Source organism: Suncus etruscus, chromosome 7, assembly GCF_024139225.1.
Source record: "Suncus etruscus isolate mSunEtr1 chromosome 7, mSunEtr1.pri.cur, whole genome shotgun sequence".
Lineage (NCBI taxonomy): Eukaryota > Metazoa > Chordata > Mammalia > Eulipotyphla > Soricidae > Suncus > Suncus etruscus.
In genome coordinates, this window is record NC_064854.1 from 40,221,529 (window position 1) to 40,227,775 (window position 6,247).

Consider the following 6,247-nt stretch of genomic DNA (forward strand, 5'->3'; position numbering starts at 1 on the left):
ACATATATGTTTTGCATCAGGGAGTTTGGGGTTCAATCCCCAAAACCACATAATTTTCCCTAAATACTGCCAACAATGGTCCACACAAAGCATGTTGTTAGCCTGATCTACTAGTCTGTAACAAGTAGTTTAACTATAATTTAGAGTAATATTATTATAAAAAGGGCTTTCATAATCCTCCTAAAAAGAATCTTAACGGCTATTTTGTGAACTTCTAAAGCAAATTTAACACTAATCTCATCACTTTTAGTAAAAGGGAAGTTAACTTTTGTTAATATTGGTAATCATTGGTACTATCACAAGAGGGCGCTTTGAGACAAATTATCTTTAATACAACAGGTTTTGTTTTGGATTTTTGGTTTTGGTTTTTTGTTTTTTCCTTTCCCAATTCTACCAAAGGCAAATAAGTGAAGTTAGGGAAGTTTATTAGCGGGGATGGACAGCATATATAAAGAGGCTAAAAATAATATAGCGCTCTGCTTGTGGGGAAAGATTGTGAAGGAAGAAAGGGAAATCCCACCTGCACTGGAGCTAATTACCACAAGAGATTCCTTTGCATCTTCAGGCTTCCACCTCTAGTCTACCTTGTTCTTCCATTACAAGTGACTGTTCTGAATCATTCCTTAGTGCCAAGCACTTAATTCTTCTGCAATGGTAGATAAAACCTCCACGTGAAGTGCATGCAAATAAATGTTTGGAAATGTCCTTGAATCATGTTTTTAGTTTTGTTTTTGTTCAGAGGAAGAAAACAAGTTTACTAGGCATGCCTGTTGGCATCCTTCAGGAATCTAGAAAGAGAGCCATTCCAAAAGGCGGCAAGTTTCACCAATGAAATAGTTATTATTACTGGGAGTCCTCCCTCTGAAAAGCATATTCTTAGGACACCTCCCAGAAACCTATGAAATTCTATAAAACAATTTCAAGTATGTAATTGTACTCTGTGGGCTATTCTAGACACATATTTAGTGTTAAAACATGAAACAAAAATTTCATGTTGTTATGGAAATAATAAAAATTCTTTAATGGGAATTGAAACAGTAAGGATTTGCCTTTTTTCAGTCTTCATAAGACTAGTTAGGGGCTTGCCGAGATCATCAGAACCTAACTTCTCCCCGCCCCTCAGGCTACTCCTGGCAGTGTTGGGCAGCAGTAAGATCCCCCCACAGGTAAAACATATAGTCCAGTCCTTTAAGCCATCTTCCCAGCACTAATACCAAACTTCTTGTAAAAATAAATAAATAAAACAAAATTTTACTCAGCACTATTACTGCAGTGTCAGTCATGGAGCCACCTTGTGGTTTAAAAACAAAAGTGCTGGGCCCAGTGAGAGAGCACAGCGGCGTTTGCCTTGCAAGCAGCTGATCCAGGACCAAAGGTGGTTGGTTCAAATCCCGGTGTCCCATATGGTCCCCCGTGCCTGCCAGGAGCTATTTCTGAGCAAACAGCCAGGAGTAACCCCTGAGCACCGCCGGGTGTGACCCAAACCCCCCCCCCCAAAAAAAAAAACACAGTGCTAAAGAGAAATTTGACTCCAAGAGATACTGTTTCTCCATAATTGTTAGATAGCAAACTGGAGATTTTACTGACTAAGGCTATTTGTATTATCTGTTAATCTTGGGCTTCAGATGTCTCCATTCATATGCATGTTTTTATTTGGTGAAGTTCTAAGTAGTGAGTTACTTACATGCAATATTCAAAGGCAATTATTTGTGCTGATTAAAAAAGGGGGGGACAAATTTTGAAAATATTTAAGTCTAGATTTTTTCATTTTCAAACTGTACTCATTCTTTTATTCAGTAATTTTATTCAATAAATATAACTAAATTGACACATTTCATATTTCTAAAAAGCTGTAACTAATTGGATTTTTAAAGTTGAGTACTATTGTCTTCCATCCAGAGGTATACTTTCATTATTACTGTCCTCTAACCAGAGATATATCTGAGACGCTGGCGGGCACGAGGGACCATGTGGGGCGCAGAGATTCGAGCCGATGACCTCCTGCATGAAAGGCAGATGCCTTGCCTCCATGTAATCTCTTAGGCCCCTCCTTTTCCGTCTTCATGGGCTCTGCCATGATGCCTTTCTCAAGACCACTACATTTTTTGTTTGTTTGTTTGTTTGTTTTGTTCTATCTTTGGGGTGCTTAGTGTTATTGTTGGAACTCTTAATAGATATTTGACACTTCATTTCGTAGGGGTGGAGTGTTTCACCTTCTTTTTCTCCTTCGTCTCTCAAACCGAGGACGAGAGCCTCTAGAAGAATTCTGCTTATTCCCGGCGTATTAGACTTTTACCCCAGTTTATTATTTTTTTCCTCTTCAAACAAAACCACATAACTTGAACTAGCTAGTCCTGCCCCCCAATTGGAGGGGGAAATAAAGGAGGCATCAGGACCAAACAGGTGTAAGACTACGAAGTAATAGGATAGGTACAGAGGGGACCACATATTCTAGCAACCCTGGGGGTGAGGGAAGAGGATATGGAAGGTAGGACAAAAACGGAGGAGTAGGGAAGACAAACCGGTGATGGGAATCCCCCCTGATTTTATGTAAATATGTACCTAAAATATTATTGTCAACAATATGTAAGCCACTATGATCAAAATAAAAACTATGTTAAAAAAAAAAAAAAGGGTTAAAAGCTTAGGAGCCGGGCCGGGCCGTGGCGCTAAAGGTAAGGTGCCTGCCTTGCTGCACTAGCCTTGGACAGACCGCGGTTCGATCCCCCGGTGTCCCATATGGTCCCCCAAGCCAGGAGCGACTTCTGAGCACATAGCCAGGAGTAACCCCTGAGTGTTACTGGGTGTGGCCCAAAAACCAAAAAAAAAAAAAAAAAAAAAAAAGCTTAGGAGCTACACTTGGTGGCTATGGCCTTAATAAAGTTGATGTCTCCTGAAACCTGACTGCCTGTGGATCATTTTCTCGTGGCTACCTTGAACCCTGAGAACCGCCAGCTGGAGTGAGTTGCAGGCGTGTGGCCAGGGCCGGCAGAGAAAGGCCTCACCCTCCATCCATCTCACCATCATCCACCACCATCAAGGACTTAATAATTAACATGATTTTCAACACATAATAACTTTAACGTATTCCAACATTTACCCCAATTTTTCCACTAATAAGTTTAAGTGAACGCTTAGCACCCAAATTTTAACCATAAAAATAATCATTTTATGCTTTTTTGATGGGTGGGGGGGTTTCGGGCCACACCCAGCAGTGTTCAGGTGTTACTCCTGGCTCTGTACTCAGAAATAGCTCCTGGCTCAGGGGACCCTATAGGATGATCAAACATGCATCTGTCCTGGGTCAGACGCATTCAAGGCAAACACCCGACCACTGTGCTACTACTCTGGCCCTTAATTTTATGCTTTAAATAAATGTATTACTAAAAATAATTTCTGCTTAGCATTCTTGATTTCCAATTTACTTACAGAACCTAACTTAGTTTTCATTATATATATTTCTGTGCAATTACAAAATATTTTATAATAGTTAAACAAACATTTGAATAATAAAATAAAATTTACTATTTGCAAATCACCAATAAATAAAATGATATGATGATAAGATGATATGGACTCAAAATTAGTAGCAACTGATTTTGTCTATAATTATAATAAAAATATTCATTTTAATCAGTGAGCTTTGTTTTAGGTTTTGATATTTTCATTCTCTTCTTAATGCAGATAAAAATAGTATGGGCATGTGTTAAATGAGATCTCCATTTTATTTCTTCATTTTACTTCAGATTGTAATAAACTATATCTACAAAAAAGCTAAGTTACATTAGTCAACAATACAGTCAGATAGAAACCTAAGTTGTGAAACTGAACTACTGGTTACAAAATAGAAATTAATGTCAAATATTACTTGGTAAGTATTGCTAAGAAACAGCAATATACAGACTCTTTGTGTAAGATGAAGAAATGAATACATGCAAATGCAATTCAAAAAAAGATTGCTTAGAATTAATTTTTCTCTAAGTTAATTTGTAATGAGTTAAAAAAAACAAAGGTCTGGATTTGGAGGTCTGAGAGATAGTTCAGCAGTTAAAACACTTGGCTTGCAAAAAACTGACCCAATTTGATTCGCGTGTCTGAAAGTACAGAAGAATCTAATGATCAACTCTACTAACTCTTCTCTGAATGTTTTGATAAAACTCACCTGTTAACCTATCTGAGCCTTAACTTTTATTCTGAGGGAAATTCTTAATTAGCATTTTAATGTCCTTACTTGTGATTGGCCTGTTTAGCTTTCTACTTCCTCCTCATTTAGTTTTGAGAGATTATATATTTTCAGAAATCTATCCATTTCTTCTTGATTCTCTAGCTTAACAGAATAAGTTGTTCATAATAAGATTTCATGATATCTTGGATTTCTTGGGGTTCTATTGTAATCTCTCTCCTTTCATCTCTGATCTGATTTATTTGAGCATTGTACCTTTTTTTCCCCCTTGTGAGTCTTGACAGTGAATTGTCTATTTGTTTATTCTCTCAAAAAACCAGCTCCTGGTTTCATCTATTATTTGTATTATTTTCTTTGTTTCTAAATTGTTGATTTATGCTCTGGTTTTTATTATTTCTTTTCTTCTGCTTCTGTTTGGATTCCTTTGTTGCTGGTTTTCCAGATATTGGAGGTGTGCCTTTAGATTGATTTTTCTTTTTCTTCTATCCTTATATAAGCCTGTATGGCTATGAATTTCCCTATAATTACTGCTTTTGCTGTGTCCTATAAATTTTGGTAATTTAGAAAGCCTGTCTAGAGTACAGGCCGGTGTGGGGTGGGGAGGAAGGACACTTGGGATATTGGTCATGGGAATATTGCACTGGTGAAAGATTATATATATATATATATATGTATATATATGTATATATATATATATAAAATCAAAAATAAGACCTCCCAATTCTTACCACAAGCTGTGTTCTTTACACTGACTATATAGAAAGAGGAGGTACAGTAAATGCACCCTGTATACACCTCAACCCAGGCCCTTTGCCTGGTCTGTATTGTGAATTGGGGGACAAAAAAAAGAAAATTTTGGTAATTTGTTTCTTTGTTATCATTAGTCTCAAAGAATCTCTTTATTACTTCTTTGATTTCCTCTTTAATAAAGTTGTTGTTGAGCAGCATTTTGTTTAGTCTCCATGTTAGATTTTCTCCACATCTTCTCTTTATAATGAATCTTTTGTTAAGTATAAACACATTCTTTATGGGGGTTTTATCTTGGGGTCACACCTGGTGGTGATCAAGGGTTACTCCTGACTCTGAACTCAGGGGTCATTCCTGGTGTTGCTTGGCAGAACACATGGTATGCCAGTAATTCAATCCTGAGTAGGCCACATGCCAGGCAAACAACCTACCCACTGTGTTATCTCTCCATCCCATATACTCAATCTTGATCTTTGTGGCACTGTAGCCTGATAGGATGCTTGGTATAATTCTTCTATTTATGAATTTATGTGTGCTCCAATATTTTGGTGGGCTTGATTTTCTAGAGTTTCTCTCCATATCCCAAACTGCAGTTGTCTTTCTTAGTTTCCCCATTTATCTTTGCATTTAGAGGGTTAGAATGCTGGAGTTCCAAATTGTTTAGGAAAATGATCTGTTGAATTGATTGTATAAACTGTGGCTAGGTGTATAACCACTTTAGAGGTTATTTTCCTAAACACAGGAGGTTATCTAAATATGATTTTAAAATTGCCAACTAATTCATTGGTTTCTTCAACTGAGTTTTGAGTTGTAAATTTTCTAAGATTGCTAGGTCAAATCTGCCTGAAAATATCTGATATAATTTGTGTCTTTATTGTCATTTGTTTCCAGGAATGTTTTGATTTCCTCTTTGATTTCATCTCTGACCCACTGGTTGTTCAGTAGTTAGAAATTTAATTTCCAGATATTAAAGTTTTTCTTCTGTGTCCCTTTGTAGTTCACATCTAATTTCAATGCCTTGTGATCAGCGAAGGTAGTCTGCATGATTTCTAGCCTCTTGATTATATGGAGATATGTTTTATGGGCCAGCATGTAGTCTATCCTGGTTGAATGAACCATATGCATTGGAGAAGAATGTGCATTTATGTTTCTGGGGATGGATTAATATAGTAATATGTATTTTAATAATAAATATATTATATTTACTAATATAATATTATATTAAGCATGTTATATAATATATTATATATCATAAAATATTATATCATTACAATTATTAATTATATTATGTTAATAAATATAATATGTTATATATAA

General features: G+C 36.4%; 1 non-coding gene across 1 annotated transcript; it reads left to right on the forward strand.

The window, feature by feature from the left end:
- The first annotated feature begins 4,894 nt into the window (after positions 1-4,894).
- LOC126014695 (small nucleolar RNA SNORA51) lies at positions 4,895-5,027 on the forward strand. Its single transcript, XR_007497696.1, has one exon. It is a non-coding gene; the product is annotated as a small nucleolar RNA SNORA51 (small nucleolar RNA).
- Positions 5,028-6,247: the final 1,220 nt, after the last annotated feature.